The sequence below is a fragment of the Phyllobates terribilis genome, unplaced genomic scaffold (assembly GCF_046119375.1).
Source record: "Phyllobates terribilis strain yellow unplaced genomic scaffold, ASM4611937v1 Scaffold_1__5_contigs__length_1240528914, whole genome shotgun sequence".
Classification (NCBI taxonomy): Eukaryota; Metazoa; Chordata; class Amphibia; order Anura; family Dendrobatidae; genus Phyllobates; species Phyllobates terribilis.
Genome location: NW_027362761.1, coordinates 624,977,847 through 624,998,775, shown reverse-complemented (window position 1 = coordinate 624,998,775; position 20,929 = coordinate 624,977,847). Strand labels below are relative to the sequence as shown.

Genomic DNA, 20,929 nt, shown 5'->3' with positions numbered 1-20,929 from the left:
TCTATTATATAGAGTCATTACACACAGAGGGATCTATTATATAGAGCTATTACACACCGAGCGATCAATTATATAGTGTCATTACACACAGAGGGATCTATTATATAGAGTCATTACACACAGAGGGATCTATTATATAGAGTCATTACACACAGAGGGATCTATTATACAGAGCCATTACACACAGAGCGATCTATTATATAGAGTCAGTACACACAGAGCGATCTATTATATAGAGTCATTACACACAGAGGGATCTATTATATAGTCATTACACACAGAGCGATCTATTATATAGAGTCACTACACACAGAGGGATCTATTATATAGAGTCATTACACACTGAGGGATCTATTATATAGAATCATTACACACAGAGGGATCTATTATATAGAGTGATTACACACAGAGGGATCTATTATATAGAATCATTACACGCAGAAGGATCTATTATATAGAGTCATTACACACAGAGGGATCTATTATATAAAGTCATTACACACAGAGCGATCTATTAGATAGAGTTATTACACACAGAGGGATCTATTATATAGAGTCATTACACACAGAGCGATCTATTATATAGAGTCATTACACACAGAGGGATCTATTATATAGAGTCATTACACACAGAGGGATCTATTATATAGAATCATTACACACAGAGGGATCTATTATATAGAGTCATTACACACAGAGGGATCTATTATATAGAGTCATTACAGACAGAGTGATCTATTATATAGAGTCATTACACACAGAGGGATCTATTATATAGAGTCATTACACACAGAGGGATCTATTATATAGAGTCATTACACACAGAGGGATCTATTATATAGAGTCATTACACACAGAGGGATCTATTATATAGAGTCATTACACACAGAGGGATCTATTATATAGAGTCATTACACACAGAGGGATCTATTATATAGAGTCATTACAGACAGAGTGATCTATTATATAGAGTCATTACACACAGATGGATCTATTATATAGAGTCATTACACACAGAGGGATCTATTATATAGAGTCATTACACACAGAGTGATCTATTATATAGAGTCATTACACACAGAGGGATCTATTATATAGAGTCATTACACACAGAGGGATCTATTATATAGAGTCATTACACACAGAGCGATCTATTATATAGAGTTATTACACACAGAGGGATCTATTATATAGAGTCATTACACACAGAGGGATCTATTATATAGAGTCATTACACACAGAGCGATCTATTATATAGAGTTATTACACACAGAGGGATCTATTATATAGAGTCATTACACACAGAGGGATCTATTATATAGAGTCATTACACACAGAGGGTCTATTATATAGAGTCAATATACACAGAGTGATCTATTATATAGAGTCATTACACACAGAGGGATCTATTATATAGAGTCATTAAACACAGAGTGATCTATTATATAGTCATTACACACAGAGGGATCTATTATATAGAGTCATTACACACAGAGGGATCTATTATATAGAGTCATTACACACAGAGGGATCTATTATATAGAGTCATTACACACAGAGCGATCTATTATATAGAGTTATTACACACAGAGGTATCTATTATATAGAGTCATTACACACAGAGGGATCTATTATATAGAGTCATTACACACAGAGCGATCTATTATATAGAGTTATTACACACAGAGGGATCTATTATATAGAGTCATTACACACAGAGGGATCTATTATATAGAGTCATTACACACAGAGCGATCTATTATATAGAGTTATTACACACAGAGGGATCTATTATATAGAGTCATTACACACAGAGCGATCTATTATATAGAGTCATTACACACAGAGGGATCTATTATATAGAGTCATTACACACAGAGGGATCTATTATATAGACTCATTACACACAGAGTGATCTATTATATAGAGTCATTACACACAGAGGGATCTATTATATAGAGTCATTACACACAGAGGGATCTATTATATAGTCATTACACACAGAGTGATCTATTATATAGAGTCATTACAGACAGAGTGATCTATTATATAGAGTCATTACACACAGAGGGATCCATTATATAGAGTCATTACACACAGAGCGATCTATTATATAGAATCATTACACACAGAGGGATCTATTATATAGAGTCATTACACACAGAGGGATCTATTATATAGAGTCATTTCACATAAGGATCTATTATATAGAGTCATTACACACAGAGGGATCTATTATATAGAGTCATTACACACCGAGCGATCAATTATATAGAGTCATTACACACAGAGGGATCTATTATACAGAGTCATTACACACAGAGGGATCTATTATATAGAGTCATTACACACAGAGGGATCTATTATACAGAGCCATTACACACAGAGCGATCTATTATATAGTCATTACACACAGAGCGATCTATTATATAGTGTCATTACACACAGAGGGATCTATTATATAGTCATTACACACAGAGCGATCTATTATATAGAGTCATTACACACAGAGGGATCTATTATATAGAGTCATTGCACACAGAGGGATCTATTATATAGAATCATTACACACAGAGGGATCTATTATATAGAGTGATTACACACAGAGGGATCTATTATATAGAGTCATTACAAACAGAGGGATCTATTATATAGAGTCATTACACACAGAGGGATCTATTATATAGAATCATTACACGCAGAAGGATCTATTATATAGAGTCATTACACACAGAGGGATCTATTATATAGAGTCATTACACACAGAGCGATCTATTAGATAGAGTTATTACACACAGAGGGATCTATTATATAGAGTCATTACACAGAGAGCGATCTATTATATAGAGTCATTACACACAGAGTGATCTATTATATAGAGTCATTACACACAGAGGGATCTATTATATAGAATCATTACACACAGAGGGATCTATTATATAGAGTCATTACACACAGAGGGATCTATTATATAGAGTCATTACAGACAGAGTGATCTATTATATAGAGTCATTACACACAGAGGGATCTATTATATAGAGTCATTACACACAGAGCGATCTATTATATAGAGTCATTACACACAGAGTGATCTATTATATAGAGTCATTACACACAGAGGGATCTATTATATAGAGTCATTACAGACAGAGTGATCTATTATATAGAGTCATTACACACAGATGGAGCTATTATATAGAGTCATTACACACAGAGGGATCTATTATATAGAGTCATTACACACAGAGTGATCTATTATATAGAGTCATTACACACAGAGTGATCTATTATATAGAGTCATTACACACAGAGGGATCTATTATAAAGAGTCATTACACACAGAGCGATCTATTATATAGAGTTATTACACACAGAGGGATCTATTATATAGAGTCATTACACACAGAGGGATCTATTATATAGAGTCATTACACACAGAGGGATCTATTATATAGAGTCATTACACACAGAGGGATCTATTATATAGAGTCATTACACACAGAACGATCTATTATATAGAGTCATTACACACAGAGTGATCTATTATATAGAGTCATTACACACAGAGTGATCTATTATATAGAGTCATTACACACAGAGGGTCTATTATATAGAGTCATTACACACAGAGTGATCAATTATATAGAGTCATTACACACAGAGCGATCTATTATATAGAGTCATTACACACAGAGGGATCTATTATATAGAGTCATTACACACAGAGTGATCTATTATATAGAGTCATTACACACAGAGGGTCTATTATATAGAGTCATTACACACAGAGTGATCTATTATATAGAGTCATTACACACAGAGTGATCTATTATATAGAGTCATTACACACAGAGCGATCTATTATATAGAGTCATTACACACAGAGGGATCTATTATATAGAGTCATTAAACACAGAGTGATCTATTATATAGTCATTACACACAGAGGGATCTATTATATAGAGTCATTACACACAGAGGGATCTATTATATAGAGTCATTACACACAGAGGGATCTATTATATTGAGTCATTACACACAGAGGGATCTATTATATAGAGTCATTACACACAGAGGGATCTATTATATAGAGTCATTACACACAGAGGGATCTATTATATAGAGTCATTACACACAGAGGGATCTATTATATAGAGTCATTACACACAGAGGGATCTATTATATAGAGTCATTACACACAGAGCGATCTATTATATAGAGTCATTACACACAGAGGGATCTATTATATAGAGTCATTACACACAGAGGGATCTATTATATAGAGTCATTGCACACAGAGAGATCTATTATATAGAGTCATTACACACAGAGGGATCTATTATATAGTCTTTAAACACAGAGTGATCTATTATATAGTCATTACACACAGAGGGATCTATTATATAGAGTCATTACACACAGAGGGATCTATTATATAGAGTCATTACACACAGAGGGATCTATTATATAGAGTCATTACACACAGAGGGATCTATTATATAGAGTCATTACACACAGAGGGATCTATTATATAGAGTCATTACACACAGAGGGATGCAATTCTTTCTTCCAGTCCCCGCACCTTTTCTTCTAAAAGAGCCAGCAGTCTACACTTCTGGCAGGTGAAGTTGGTTTCAGCTTCTGGTCGATCTGTGAACATGTAGCACATGTTGCAGCTCACCATGTAGGTTGTCACATCTGCCATGCTGCTCCTTGTCCCTGCTGACTTGATGTCTGTCTTCTTTCTTGTGATACCCTAGGATAAACAAATGAAACAAATTTGGCGATGCTTACCAAGCAGCTAGTCCTGGCTGTACCCAACGATCTTCTAGCTGAAGGAGACTCTTCGCTTTTCCCAGAAGGCACCTGGAATATGCAAATTGTCCTCTTCAGGCTTCAATCCCTGGTTTGGCGATGCTTTCCAAGCAGCTGGTCCCGGCTGTACCCAATGATCTTCTAGCTGAAGGAGACTCTTCGCTTTTCCCAGAAGACACCTGGAATATGCAAATTGTCCTCTTCAGGCTTCAATCCCTTGTCGTCGTCCTCCTGAAATGTATGGTCAGTAAATGCCTCAATACTTGGTCGGGCTCCTTGTGCATCAATTACTGCATCAATGCGGCAATGTGGCATGGAGGGATCAGCCTTTGGCATGGAGGGATCAGCCTGTGGCATGGAGGGATCAGCCTGTGGCATGGAGGGATCAGCCTGTGGCCCTGCTGAGGGGTTATGGAAGCCCAGGTGGCTTTGCTAGCATCCTTCAGCTCGTCTGCATTGTTGGGTCTGGGGTCTCTCATCTTCCTCTTGACAATACCCCATAGATTCTCTATAATAGATTCTCTATGGGGTTAAGGTCAGGCGAGTTTGCGGCCAATCAAGCACAGTGATACTGTTGTGTGTAAACCAGGTATTGGTACTTTTGGCCGTGTGGACAGGGGCCAAGTCCTGCTGGAGAATGACATTTCCATCTCCATAAAGCTTGTTGGCAGAGGGAAGCATGAAGGGCTGTAAAATGTCCTGGTAGACGGCGGCGCTGACTTTGGTCTTGATAAAACACAGTGGACCTACACCAGGAGATGACATGGCCCCCCAAACCATCACTGATTGTGGAGACTTCACACTAGACCGCCAGCAGCTTGGATTGTGGCCTCTCCACTCTTCCTCCAGACTCTGGGACCTTGTGGAGTGTGTCAGTGACTGCCTTCTGAACATCTGTCAAGTCAGCAGTCTTCCCCATGATTGTGGAGCCTACTGAAACAGGCTAAGGGACCTTTTTAAACACTTAGGAAGCCTTTGCAGGTGTTTTTTATTATTCTAATTTACTGAGATAATGACTTTTGTGTTTTCATTGGCTGTAAGCCATAATCATCAACATTAACAGAAATAAACACGTGAAATAGATCCCTCTGTGTGTAATGACTCTATATAATAGATCGCTCTGTGTGTAATGACTCTATATAATAGATCCCTCTGTGTGTAATGACTCTATATAATAGATCCCTCTGTGTGTAATAACTCTATATAATAGATCCCTCTGTGTGTAATGACTCTATATAATAATCCCTCTGTGTGTAATGACTCTATATAATAGATCCCTCTGTGTGTAATGACTCTATATAATAGATCCCTCTGTGTGTAATGACTCTATATAATATAGGAGTTTCACTTTTTGTATTGAAGAACTGAAATAAATTAACTTTTTGATGATATTCTAATTTAGTGAGATGCACCTGTATGTGTGTGCAGTCGGCACCGGCCCCGGACTTCATTGGGAGCGCTGCAAGTAAACAAGTTTCGTCACATCGCGTCTCTCCTACATGGATGGGCTGAGGAGGGGAATGAGGAGGAAGAGATGGATGGGGAGATGGAGCGTAGTCATGGTGGAGACAGAGAAGTGTTGGCTGTAGGGACATTGGCACATATGGCCAACTTTATATACTGCTGCTTGTCCCATGACCCTTGCGTTATATTCATCTTGGCCAAAAAGAGTACTGGTTGTTCCCCCTGCTAGACCCATGCTACAAGGAGAACCTTGCATCTCTTCTTCCTGAGGCAGAGAGGTCTTCTAAAATGGTGCTATACCAGAAGGTCTTTCTGGAAAATATCAGACAACGCTAGCGGCAGGGGGAAAGCTTTGTTGCTCAACCAAGGAGGAGAAGCGAGGGAGACACACAGCAGGTACTTCAGAGGCAGGGGTGCACTATCACAGGCCTGGGCTGATTTCATGAAATGCTCCCAGCGTCTATGACCTCATAACTGGGCATATTTGACAAGCAGACAAAAGTTTTCAAAGATGGTCAAGCAATACCTGGCCGACCTAACCAGCGCAATCTCTAATTCCTCTGCGACCTTCAACTGTTAGGTCTCAAAGCTGAACACCTGGCATGAGCTGTCCTGCTATGCCTTGGAGGTGTTGTGCTGCCCTGCCTCTTGTCTGGGTGGATTTTTAGCGCCATTGGTGGGATCATACCAGACAGGTGCATTCACCTGTCAACACAAAGTGCTGACAGGCTCACTCTGACAGAAATGAACCTACCTAACCTACCTGTGCCCGATATTGCCATTTCCGTTTGTGGCTCAACCATTACTCCCCAGCAACAAGCCTGCTGTCTTGGGGTCATTTTTGATTCAGATCTTTCCTTCACTCCTCACATCAAATCACTCGCTCGTTCATGTCATCTACACCTCAAAAACATCTCAAGAATCAGGACTTTTCTCACCTTTGACTCAGCAAAAACTCTTACTGTAGCTCTTATTCATTCTCATCTGGACTACTGCAACTCTACTTATAGGGCTCCCTCTGACTAAACTCTCCCCTCTCCAATCCGTCCTTAGCGCAGCAGCCAGGATCATATTCCTCACCAACCGCTACACCGATGCCTCTTCCCTGTGCCAGTCATTGCATTGGTTACCTATCCAATATAGAGTTCAATTTAAACTTATCACGCTTACCCACAAAGTGCTCCATGCTTCAGTACCCCCCTACATCTCCTCCCTTGACTCAGTCTACTACCCTACACGTGCCCTCCGTTCTGCCAATGACTTAAAACTAAAATCCTCCATAATAGGAACTTACCACTCTCGTCTCCAAGATTTCTCGCGTGCTGCGCCAATTCTTTGGAATGCACTACCCAGGACAGTTCGATTAATTCCCAATACCCACACTTTCAAGCGGACCCTAAAAACCCATTTCTTTAGACTGGCGTATCGCCTCCACACACTATCTGTCCATTCCAGTTTTCCCCCATATTAAAATCTTCTTCAATTTCAGGTTCATACCATCCATGCACTTAATAGCCTCGGTCTGGACTGTACACATACTGGCAGGCGACAAGTCCATGTATTATTTATCCTATTTAGTATATCAAGCCTGCATTATACAATATATGTTCATTCTACCTTTTGTGTCTCCCCCATTTCCTCATAGACTGTAAGCTTGCGAGCAGGACCCTCACTCCTTTCGATATGAGATATGCTTATTCTGTATTGTTTGTATAAGTCTCCCCTAAAATTTGTAAAGTGCTGCAGAATATGTTGGCGCTATAAAAATAAAAATTATTATTATTATTATTATTATTATTATTATTAAATGAACAAAGCCTGGATTAGCCCGACTTTTAAACATCACCAGATGACAGCAGCACATAAAGTGTTTTTAATGTTCTATATTTGAATGAGGCCCATCAATTGTTGCCTTCTAGGGTCTATGGATGACCCTACTTATAATAGTTTCCTGGCCTTGCACTTTGAGTGTAGGAGTACCACAATGTCAGGGATGGCACCGTCAGTATCACACCGTATCTCACCGTTGCCACCAATTTGTCAGGGAATCCTATCCACACACAGTCAGGAACGGCAGCGGGGAGATCACGCAATATCTCAACATGCCGTCACCCTGTCCGTATTTCGTCCGGAGTTGCGAGCACACGATCCACACTACTCTCTACGGAGGTATCGGTAAGCGACCAGTGAGCGTATGGCGCAACACCCTGGGTTCCACAGACTGGAATCCATGTTTAACGCCCTCCGTACGGTCACTGTCAGCTTCACGATAGCCCAATTATTAATACTCTCTGCCACCACCGGCCGAGTTTGAAATATAATACAGGCCTGGCCGGACGCCTGCGTTTTGGTAGCGTATATGGCTTCGGGGGAGGGAATGATTACAGAACAAAAGAAACAGAACTATTAAATTTTATATTTAATCCAAAAGGGAGGCAGTGTTTAGGAAAAATATATACAAGGATGTTACAAAGGGGACATTAAAATACATACGCAGTTACATAAAATAAACAGGGTAAAAAAGAAGATAGCTTACTTACACTATACGATCGTGGAGACGATTCAATATAGTTGGAGGAGGGGCTCTCCAGATTATGCTGTTATTGAACGGGACCCGTTGCTTATAATTCTTATTCCCCCCTGGCAATGAGTGCTCTTGTCTTCTCCATGGGTTCTCTTATACCTAAGGGGAGATCTGGCCCCGCGCCCCTTGTGGTGACCTCATCTGGGCCGGTCTCCAGCCTGTACATTTTTATTAAAAACGCTGAATTCTGCGATAACTCATCGCTCGTTAATCGCAGAAGCTTGCAAACTACGCCATTATTTCCCTTATGATTTTATCTTTATTTTGATATCACACATCCCATAGCTGCAGTCTGCTATTCTGGTGTTTTTGCGCTGCAGCTTCCTGATTTGGGTTACAGCCCTGGAAAACTACCTATACATTCCTGGGCTGATTTGGTCACTACACATATGGGTCCCGTCACTGTCGGACCTATGGAACTCATAATATCTCATAATTCATATCGGAGTCATCATGTCTGCAAATTCCCCTTTGAAGCTCGGGAACAGCTTCAACAGTTACACGCAAATTAGTGCAAGCCTGCGTTCTAATTACCTCCTGCGTCTTTCAGAGACAAGATGCTTGCTTGCTAACAAAGTTATAACACTCCTTGGCTGGCCTTGTTTGCATAAACTATTTACCAGGCGTGGACTAATTGGGGCTTTTGTGCTGAGCAGAAGGGGAATAAGGGAGGGGGGTGAACATCTATCTCCGGCAGATATGGACGAACATTTCCCTGATACTAATATTTTATAATATTCCTGACATCTTCCCCTCTTTGAGGTGGCATAAGGGGTGATTTACAGATCGCCCCTTTAGCCCACCTCCTGGCCCACCCTTCCTGCTGATCCGACAAGCCGCAGATCCACTTGCCCACCAATCTGAGGGTCCAGCTTTCCGATCACCCTGACCGGTTTGGGATACATTTTCTCCACACGTCTGACAGGCTATGGGTACCTTCCTCCTATTCTCCTGACAGACAGGGGGACACACTTTCCTGTTACCTCGCCTGGTTATGTGGCCTACCTTTTTACCTGTCATCATCTTTACCTTGAGAGCTGTGCTCTCTAGGGGGGAGCTAGGACCGGCCATGTCACAGTCCATCGTGACACTGTTCGTCGGCACAGGACCACTTTCCCTATGATCCCTGTGTTTCTCCCCATCCTTCCACATCACCTCTGGAGCCGTGCTAATCATGGGGCAGCTACCATTGACCATGTCACCATCTGGTGTGACACTGGTCACCTGCACGGGACGACCTGCTTCCTGGTATCAATGCCTGCTCCCCTTGCCCCTAGTACTTATACTGGCTCGCTTTAGGGGATCCTCAGCAGCATCACCCCGCGGGGTGAGGTGGCTGAGTTCCCCTTTACCACAACACACACTTTTATTAGACATCACATTCACATTTTTGACAGTGGCATTACATGACAGATAAGATCTGGGAGGGTTGTCAGGAATGTATCGGACAACCAACCGTCCCAGATCAGTTCCCAATAACACATTAGTGGGGAGATTCTCCGACACCCCCACTTCCCTTAACCCCCTCCCCGCACCCCAGTCCTGGAAAACTCGGGCCATCGGTATGGGACGGTGGACACCCCCAAACCCAGTGACAGTCAGGGTCTTCCCAGGAATGAGTTCCTCTGGTAACACAAACTCAGGGCGGATCAGGGTACGTTCTGTGCCAGTGTCCTTAAGGCCGACAGTAACTGTGTTTCCCATGGTAACGGGTTGTAAGTTCTCCCGGGCCCGGCCAACCGCCCCACAAACAAAAAGAATGGCTGCAGTAGGCCCTGGGGCCTCAGGTGTGGGGTTCATCTTCTGCCTCTCTGGGCAGACATGGCTGATGTGACCCGTTTGGTCACAAGTATAACACTTACGGGAGTCAAATGCAGTCCAGGTGCTGGAAGATGGGGCAGGACCCGCTGAGGGTCGGCTGGCTGGAGCAATGGGGGTGGTTGTCGGCTTACCCCCTTTCCAGCTAGCGGCGGCTGACTTCCGCACCTCTGGTGTGCAGTTGGCCTAATAGGTATCCGCAATCTGGGCTGCTTTGGCTGCTTCCTTCGGCTCCCGGTCCAGCACAAACTGTCTCACTTCCACTGGGCAAAGATGAAGAAACTGGTCCTTCACCATCAGATCCTTCAGGTCCTCGAAGGTGGTGACTGACAGTCCTCGGATCCACTGCTCAAAGTTGGTTCTGAGCCCGTCTACCACATCACTGTAGGTGTCATGTGGTCCACGTTGGAGGGCTCTGAACTTTTTCCAGTAAACCTCCGGAGTCAGCTGGTACTTTTTTATCAGGGCCTGCTTGACGGCCTCATAGTCTCCATCTTGTTCTCGAGGGAGGGAAGCAAACACCTACAAGGCTTTTCCTCGGAGCCCTGGAGTTAAGTATCTTGCCCACTGGTCCGTGGGCAGCTGATACTGCCTGCAGGCCTTTTCAAAGCCTCGCAGAAATGTGTCCAAGTCCCCATGCTTTTCCATCACAGGGAAGTGCTCAGGATGGGGTTTAAAGCAGCTGGCACTGTTGGACTCACGGGTCTGTATAGAGGGTGACTCCTTCTGAATCCGGGCTAGCTCCAGCTGGTGTTGTCGGTCTGCTTGGGCCTGGCGCTCCTCCCGGTCAGCTTGGGCATGGCACTCAGCAGCCTCTCGGTCAGCTTGGGCATGGCGCTCAGCAGCCTCTCGGTCAGCTTGGGCCCGTTGCTCTGCTCGCTCCTGGAATTTCAGGATCAGCTGCAGTCGTCCATCACGATCATCTGCGGCGAGCTGCTCCAAGGCCATCTGCAGTTGGAGGTCCACACTACCCTGGTTGCGGGTATGGCTGGCAATCACAGGTGGGACCCCTGCAGCAGCGCCATCCGGGCCTTGGCTGGCCTCCCCATCATCCGGGCTCTGCTGTCGGACAGGCTCTGCATCACCTTGCAACAGTTCAGCAAACATTTGGACCTTAGTTTTGCCCATGGGGTCATTCTGCCTCAGCTCACAGAGGGCAGTGATAGTGGTCTTCGTCTGCTGGTGATACCAGGGCTCTCCACGTGTAGCCATTATTGGCAAATAAAAGATAGGATAGAAAAACAAGAGAAGGGGGGGATGCAACTGCTACACGTATAGTAATGTCCCAGATAAAAAAAATATTGAAACACTGAGCCTGATTTCTTAAAACTTTGCACAGAATTCTCGCAAGAACCGTGCAAGTTGTCAGTGATAGGAATGATTGCTCAATCCAGCCACTGATGTTCTGTAATATCCCACCGCTTGCCACCAATTTGTCAGGGGTCAGGGACGGCACCGGCAGGATCACACCGTATCCCACCGCTGCCACCAATTTGTCAGGGAATCCTATCCACACACAGTCAGGAACGGCAGCGGGGAGATCACGCAATATCTCACCGTGCCGTCACGCTGTCCGTATTTCGTCCGGAGTCCCGAGCACGCGATCCAGACTACTCTCTACGGAGGTATCGGTAAGCGACCAGTGAGCGTATGGCGCAACACCCTGGGTTCCACAGACTGGAATCCGTGTTTAACGCCCTCCATACGGTCACTGTCAGCTTCACGATAGCCCAATTAATTATACTCTCTGCCACCACCGGCCGAGTTTGAAATGTAATACAGGCCTGGCTGGACGCCTACGTTTTGGTAGCATATATGGCTTCGGGGGAGGGAACGATTACAGAACAAAAGAAACAGAACTATTAAATTTTATATTTAATCCAAAAGGGAGGCAGTGTTTAGGAAAAATATATACAAGGATGTTACAAAGGGGACATTAAAATACATACGCAGTTACATAAAATAAACAGGGTAAAAAAGAAGATGGATTACTTACACTATACGATCGTGGAGACGATTCAATATAGTTGGAGGAGGGGCTCTCCAGATTATGCTGTTATTGAACAGGACCCATTGCTTATAATTCTTATTCCCCCGTGGAAATGAGTGCTCTTGTCTTCTCCATAGATTCTCTTACACCTAAGGGGAGATCTGGCCACATGCCCCTTGTGGTGACCTCATGTGGGCCAGTCTCCAGCCTGTACATTTTTATTAAAAACGCTCACTTCTGCGATAACTCATCGCTCGTTGATCGCAGAAGCTTGCAAACTACGCCATTATTTCCCTTATGATTTTATCTTTATTTTGATATCACACATCCCATAGCTGCAGTCTGCTATTCTGGTGTTTTTGCGCTGCAGCTCCCTGATTTTGGTTACAGCCCTGGAAAACTACCTATACATTCCTGGGCTGATTTGGTCACTACACATATGGGTCCCGTCACTGTCGGATGTATGGAACTCATAATATCTCATAATTCATATCGGAGTCATCATGTCTGCAAATTCCCCTTTGAAGCTCGGGAACCAGCTTCAACAGTTACACGCAAATTAGTGCAAGCCTGCGTTCTAATTACCTCCTGCGTCTTTCAGAGACAAGATGCTTGCTTGCTAACAAAGTTATAACACTCCTTGGCTGGCCTTGTTTGCATAAATTATTTACCAGGCGTGGACTAATTGGGGCTTTTGTGCTGAGCAGAAGGGGAATAAGGGAGGGGGGTGAACATCTATCTCCGGCAGATATGGACGAACATTTCCCTGATATTAATATTTTATAATATTCCTGACACACAACCACACTTTGTTCACAATATTTGAATGAGGCACTACAGTTGGTGCCTTCAAGGATGTATGGGTGACCCTGCTTGCAATTTTTTGCAGTTTTGCACTTAGTGCATAGCCTTTATGAGTCTAGGAGTACCACTACACGACAATTTGAACATAATGTGTATGAAGCCCTCCTTTATGTCTAATACAGGGCGTATCTGAGTCCCTCTGAGTCCCTAATTTTTGGCACTTCTTGCTTCCTTCATAAATTACACTGAAATGTCCTATTTTTTCATAAACATTTCAATTTTGGTTTTACTTAAATTATAATTTTTTTAAATCCTTTTTAAATTTTACCTTATACAAGTTATTATACAGGAATAATGTTTCTTAACTAGTGATGAGTGAGCATGCTTGCTACTGCTCGGTGCTCGCCCATCTCACTGCTCGACATGCTTGGCGCTCGCTGAGTATTTTCGGTTTGCTCGGCGGGAGCTTGGGTCTCCTCCTTTCATGTTTTGCGCTCTTTACAGAGCCAATGAACATGCAGGGATTGTCTGCCACTCACTGTAATGCCGCAGCCATGTTGGTTGTGGCATTACAGTGATTGGCTGGCCGCACAGCATCATCAGGTCTATATAATATCTGGCGCCGCTGTGCTCGTCACAGTCACTCCGGATCAGACAGTGTAGGGAGAGCTGCTGCTGCTGAGCTAGGGAGAGATTTGCTTGTTTCTAGTTAGTGTAGGTGTACAGACTATATTAGAGACACATATCCATCTCAACAAACAGTCCTTCTGAGGACTAATCCATCTGCAGAGATATCAGGCAGGCAGTGTATATAGGCAGGCAGGCAGGGTATATAGAAGACTGCAGTGCACATAGCAAAAGAGGCTCCATTCCAGTTCTGTCTTCTGCTGCTGTTAGATATTTCTAGACAAAGGCCCAGGTCTCAGGGGTCAGGAATAATTTTTTTCTGGGATCTTAACCCTAGAACGCATACCTGGGGCCTCGCAGGCCCGCCCTGTTAATTGTTTTCTATTTTCTGCAAGATTTCTTTAGTTAGAATTTTGAAACTCTAGGTATTCCTCAGGTATAAAGTTGTTTGTCATTTCCAGTTGGTCATTTATTTATTATTTGCACACGGGCCTAAAAGGCCCCATGTATGTGAAAGTGTAGATTTTTATGGTCATGCGTTCTAGGGTTAATCCTCATTATTTGCTTAAAAAGTAATCCAGAGAACACCATTTTTCTGCGCCATTTGCTTGTAGGCCCTGCAGAATACAGCCAGGTCCTTTCCATATTACAGCTCAAAATCCAGCTATTTAAAACTGTGGTTTGTCCGTCACACAGATCTAATATAATTGCGCTGAAAATACTGTCATTTCTGGCCTCCATTAAAAATTTGTTTCAGTGTGTCAGTGAAGCGATTGACACCAGATTTCTGGTCAAAATAGTTACCTACAGGCCAGGTATTTTAAACTGTGATTTGTCCATCACATGGATCACATATAAGTTCGCTCCAAATTCTGCCATTTGTAGTGAGCGTGGAAGATACTGTCCTCCATTTAAAATGGGCAAGGCACGTAGCAAGGGACGGGGAACTGGACGTGATGGCGATGATGGTGCATGCAGAGGCCGAGGCTGTGGGCAAGCTGAAATTGTGCCACAACAAACACCCACATCTTCTCGCTTGACCTTCCTGTCCCAATTAATACGGGACCGCAGCACACCACTATTGAACACAGAGCAGTGTGAAAAGGTTATTGGTTGGATAGCGGATAATGCTTCCAGTCACTTAGCCACCACCACCTTGTCTTCCACATGGTTAAGTCTCAGTAGCTGTGAGTCTGGACCGCATATTCCTCACTCTGAACCTCCTTCCTCACACCTTGCCGAGTGCCCAGAGACAACTGATCCCACTCTTCGACACTCCAAAGAACTGTTCATTTTTCCATTTATAGATTCGGGCCTCTCGCCCGGTGCACTTGATGTGGGGCAAGAGGAGATGGCATGTAGCAATGCCCAAATATTTGAGCAGCCACAGTCACACAAAGGCGATGGTGGGAAAGTGTCAGAAGAGGTGGACGATGATGAGACACAATTGCCAGAAAGTCAGGAGGAGGACCAGAGTTCAGAAGTGGAAGACGAGGTGGTGGATGATATAGTAACTGACCCAACCTGGGAGGGAGGACATGCAGAGCGAGGAGAGCAGCACACAGGGGGAGGGAGGCAGAGCACCCCAACAGGCAGGAAGAAGCAGTGTGGTGGCCGCAGAAAGAAGGCAGGCTACCGTTCCCTGTAACACCAACACGAAGGAAGTTGCCAGTACAACTGTTAGGTCTTCCCGAGTCTGGTTATTTTTTAAAGACTCTGCCGATAACCCCAAAAAGGCCATTTGCACCACCTGCCAGGCCAGCATCAGCAGGGGTGGCATAACGACCAGCCTGACCACCACCAGCATGATCAGGCACATGGCAGCAAAGCTCCTGACTTTGTGGGCCGAACCCCAGGGTCCAGGAAGCGTGTCTGCGGGTGGCACCATTGCTTCTTCCGCTGTTGTGCATGCAAGCCAATCCCCTGTCCATGGTGCATGCGAAGATGCCTTCTGCCCTGAACCTGTCGTTGCACACTCTCAAGTAGCAGCATCAGGAAGCACGTCCACATCCTTGTCCCAGCGCAGCGTTCAGTTGTCCATACCCCAGTCCTTGGAACGCAAGCGCAATTACGCAGCCAACGCCCCACAGGCCACAGTACTAAATTCCCACATTTCACGAATGCTTGCACTCGAAATGTTGCCTTTTAGTCTCGTGGAGACCGAAGCATTCCGCATCCTGATAGCGGCGGCCATCCCCCGGTACTCGGTCCCCAGCCGCCACTATTTTCCCCGGTGTGCCGTCCCCGCATTACACAAGCATGTGTCCCAAAACATTAGCCGTGCCCTCAACAACGCAGTTACCAGGAAAGTCCACCTAACCATGGACATGTGGACAAGTGCTTGTGGGCAGGGATGGTACATCTCTCTGACGGCACACTGGGTTAACATAGTGGAAGCCGGGACCCATTCGGACCTTGGGATGGAACACGTCGTGCTGACGCCAAGGATTGCGGGCCCTAGGTCAATCAGGGTTGCCCCCATGGTCTACAGCTCCTGCACCTCATCCTCCTCAGTCTGCTCCTTCAGCCTCCATCTCCAAAATGACCACATCAGTCACAAGCTGGAAGCACTGAAGCACTGCCTCGGCCAAGCGGCAACAGGCTGTGCTGAAGCTAATATGCTTAGGTGACAAACCGCACAATGCTGAAGAGTATTGGACAGCTCTGAAAGAGCAGGCAGATCTGTGGCTTACACCGCTGAACCTACAGCCAGGCATGGTCGTGTGTGACAATGGCCAGAACCTGGTGGCGGCTCTGAGACAAGGCGAGCTCACACATGTACCATGCCTGGTCCATGTGCTTAACCTAGTGGTTCAGCGGTTTCTCAAATCCTACCTGGAGATGCTGGATCTGCTTGTTAAAGTATGCCGCCTGTGTGCCCATTTTAGAAAGTCAACAACAGCTTCTGCCGCCCTTGCCGTGTTTCAGCAGCGTTTGCAGCTTCCAGCTCACAGACTGGTGTGTGATGTTCCCATGCGTTGGAACTCTACACTGCAGATGTTGAGAGGAATTTGTGAACAGAAGAGGGCAGTTGTTGAGTACCAGCATCAACAAGTCCGTCGGTATTCAGTTCAGACTCCACACATAAGACCTCAGGAGTGGACATGGATGTCAGACATATGTACCATCCTCCAAAACTTTGAGGACTCCACCAAGATGGCGAGCGGCGATGACGCCATAATTAGCGTCACCATCCCGCTTCTCTGTCTTCTGAAATGCTCTCTGCTCACAATGAAAGAGGATGCTTTGCAGGCAGACCACGATGAGATGTAGCAAGAAACCATACAGGGTGATTACACACAGCCCAGCCTCAACTCATCCCAACGTGGATTGGGTGACAATGAGAAAGAAGAGGAGGAGAAGGAAGAACAGGAGCTAGTTTCATGCACTATAGAAGGAACTACCTGCACAACTTTCATACCGTCTGTTCAGCGTGGATGGCCAGAGGACAGAGAGGAGGAGGAGAGCATGGTCAGTCATCCTCTTGGTGAGGACACAGAAGTCTTGCCTGTTAGCAGTCTGGCACGCATGGCTGAGTTTATGTTACACTGCCTTTCCCATGACCCTCGCATTTTCAAAATTTTGGGTGACAATCATTACTGGTTGGTGACACTGCTAGAATCATGCTACAAGGAGAACTTTATATCTCTTATTCCTGAGGCGGACAGGTCTACAAAAATGGGGCAGTACCAGAAGGCCCTTGTTGCGGAACTATTAAAAAATTCCCATCTGAAAACGCTGGCGGCAGAGGTCACAGTTTGTTGGACAACCAAGGAGTACAGCCGAGAGAGACACAAATGCAATCCAGCAGAGGCAGGGGAACACTGTCAAAGTTCGGGGACAGTTTTCTCAGACCCTCCCATCGCACAGGCCCTGAGGTGCGGGGTACTCTCACAAGGAGTGCAAAGTTTGGTAAGATGCTGAGAGAGTACCTTGCCGACTGTACCAATGTCCTCCATGATTCCTCTGTGCCTTATAATTATTGGGTATCCAAGCTGGATACATGGAATGAACTGGATCTCTATACCTTGGAGGTCCTGGCCTGCCCTGCTGCCAGCGTTTTATCAGAGCGGGTTTTTAGTGCCGCTGGTGGAATAATAACTGATAAGCGCATCCGCCTGTCAACTGAAAATGCTGACAGGCTGACTCTTATAAAAACAAGGGCTGGATTGGGCCTGACTTCACAACTCCACCGAATGATAGCAGCGTAACATAAACTCAAGTCCAGTGTCTTTTGGAGAGGTGTATTCCCATGCACCTTTCACACCCACACATGGGTATACGCTTCCTGATTTTGGCTATTTTCTTTTCTCCTCCTCCTTCTCCTCATCCTCATCCTCCCCCACCATATCACCAGGGTGACCTTGGTCTGTGATGCATCACCCACATAATTTTTTTAAAGGGTGTTTATGATGCCCGTAAAAAAAAAAAATTATACAGTATGTTCATGTATTCCCCCCAGGAGTAAATGTTTGTCAGCCCATACACTAAGTGCATGGGCATTACAAGTATAGGAGATCCTTTCTAATGGGAATATTTTTTTATGAGGCCCCCTAAGTCTCTTCCAAGGGGCATTGGAGTGCCTCCCAATTTTTGGCACCCCTTGCATTCACTGCATATGCCAACACTATGGGAGACCCACTCCTTTCTAATGGGAATTTGTCGTTACATTGGCCCTGCTCTATGTGTCTTTAAATTGTTAGTGGGGTTTTTCCTAAATTTGGTCAGCCCTTGGACTCACTGCATACCCTATAACTGTATAGCAGACCCTCTCCTTTCCAATGGGAACATGTCGTACCTTGTTACTGTGGCCCTGCTCTATGTGTCTTTAAATTCTTAGTGTTTTTTTTCTAAATTTGGTCAGCCGTTGGACTCACTGCATATCCTATAACTGTATAGCAGACCCTCTCCTTTCTAATGGGAACATGTAGTACTTGTTACTGTGGCCCTGCTCTATGTGTCTTTAACTTCTTAGTGGGATTTTTCCTAAATTTGGTCAGCCGTTGGACTCACTGCATATCCTATAACTGTATAGCAGACCCTCTCCTTTCTAATGGGAACATGTCGTACTTGTTACTGTGGCCCTGCTCTATGTGTCTTTAAATTGTTAGTGGGGTTTTTCCTAAATTTGGTCAGCCGTTGGACTCACTGCATACCCTATACCTGTATAGCAGACCCTCTCCTTTCTAATTGGAACATGTCGTACTTGTTACTGTGGCCCTTCTCTATGTATCTTTAAATTCTTAGTGGGATTTTTCCTAAATTTGGTCAGCCGTTGGACTCACTGCATACCCTATAACTGTATAGCAGACTCTCTCCTTTCTAATGGGAACATGTCGTACTTGTTACTGTGGCCCTGCTCTATGTGTCTTTAAATTCTTAGTGTGGTTTTTCCTAAATTTGGTCAGCCGTTGGACTCACTGCATACCCTATAACTGTATAGCAGACTCTCTCCTTTCTAATGGGAACATGTCGTACTTGTTACTGTGGCCCTGCTCTATGTGTCTTTAAATTCTTAGTGGGGTTTTTCCTAAATTTGGTCAGCCATTGGACTCACTGCATACCCTATAACTGTATAGCAGACCCTCTCCTTTCTAATGGGAACATGTCGTACTTGTTACTGTGGCCCTGCTCTATGTGTCTTTAAATTCTTAGTGGGGTTTTTCCTAAATTTGGTCAGCCATTGGACTCAATGCATACCCTATAACTGTATAGCAGACCCTCTCCTTTCTAATGGTAACATGTCGTACTTGTTACTGTGGTCATGCTCTATGTGTCTTTAAATTCTTAGTGGGGCTTTTCCTAAATTTGGTCAGCCGTTGGACTCACTGCATACCCTATAACTGTATAGCAGACCCTCTCCTTTCTAATGGAAATTTGTCGTTACTGTGGCCCTGCTCTGTGTGTCTTTAAATTCTTAGTGGGGTTTTTCCAAAATGTTGGCAGCCCTTGCAGTCACAGCATGGGCATTACCACTATAGGAGACCCGCTCCTTTATATTGGGAACATTTTTTTTACTGAGACCCTCCTCTATGTCTCTTCAAAGGGGTATTGGGTTGTGCCCAAATTTTTGGCAGCCCTTGCAGTCACTGGATACACAATAACAGTATAGGAGACCCATTAGTTCATAATGGGAACAACAAAGCATAGCCGGCTGATGGCTCTGTAACAGTAGCGAGGGCCGACTGCTTGCCTTTTAAGAATAGTAAGGGCTACTTGATGGCCCTATAAAAATAGGCTTTATGACTTTCAGAGTCCCTCCATCATAAATGAAACAGGATATGTCTGATGATGTGTCAAACACCACATTGCCAGATAAGGTTGTAAAAGGTTAAAATGACATTTCCTGGTGAATGCATTTGTCTTAAAAAAATAATGTTAAAAAAAAAAAAACAATAGGATCTTTCTTTAGTATAAAAAACAGCGTAATGTAAAAAAACCTCAATGTAATCACATTGTTCAGCTCCTGCACCTCCTCCTCCATCTCGGAAATGACCACATCAGTCACAAGCTGACAGCACTGCAACACTGCCTTGGCCAAGCGGCAACAGGCTGTGCTGAAGATAACATGCTTAATGCTTAGGTGACAAACCACCCAGCACTGCAGAGTTGTTGAAAACTGTAACTCAGCAGCCTGATCTGTGGCTCTCAACGCTGAACATACAGCCAGGCATAGTCGTGTGTGACAATGGGCGGAACCTGGTGACGGAGAAATGACAGCTGGAGTAGATACAGTTTCCCTCTATGCCAGTCCTTTCACCGAGCTAAAGAATATGGCTGTGGTGAAATACAACTCTCAGGAAAAAAAGCTGTGGAGTGGCTTAGTA

General features: G+C 44.3%; 1 pseudogene; it reads right to left on the bottom strand.

The window, feature by feature from the left end:
- The window catches only part of LOC141154587 (uncharacterized), a 64,889-nt pseudogene extending 53,560 nt beyond the window's left edge, over nucleotides 1-11,329 (bottom strand).
- Nucleotides 11,330-20,929: the final 9,600 nt, after the last annotated feature.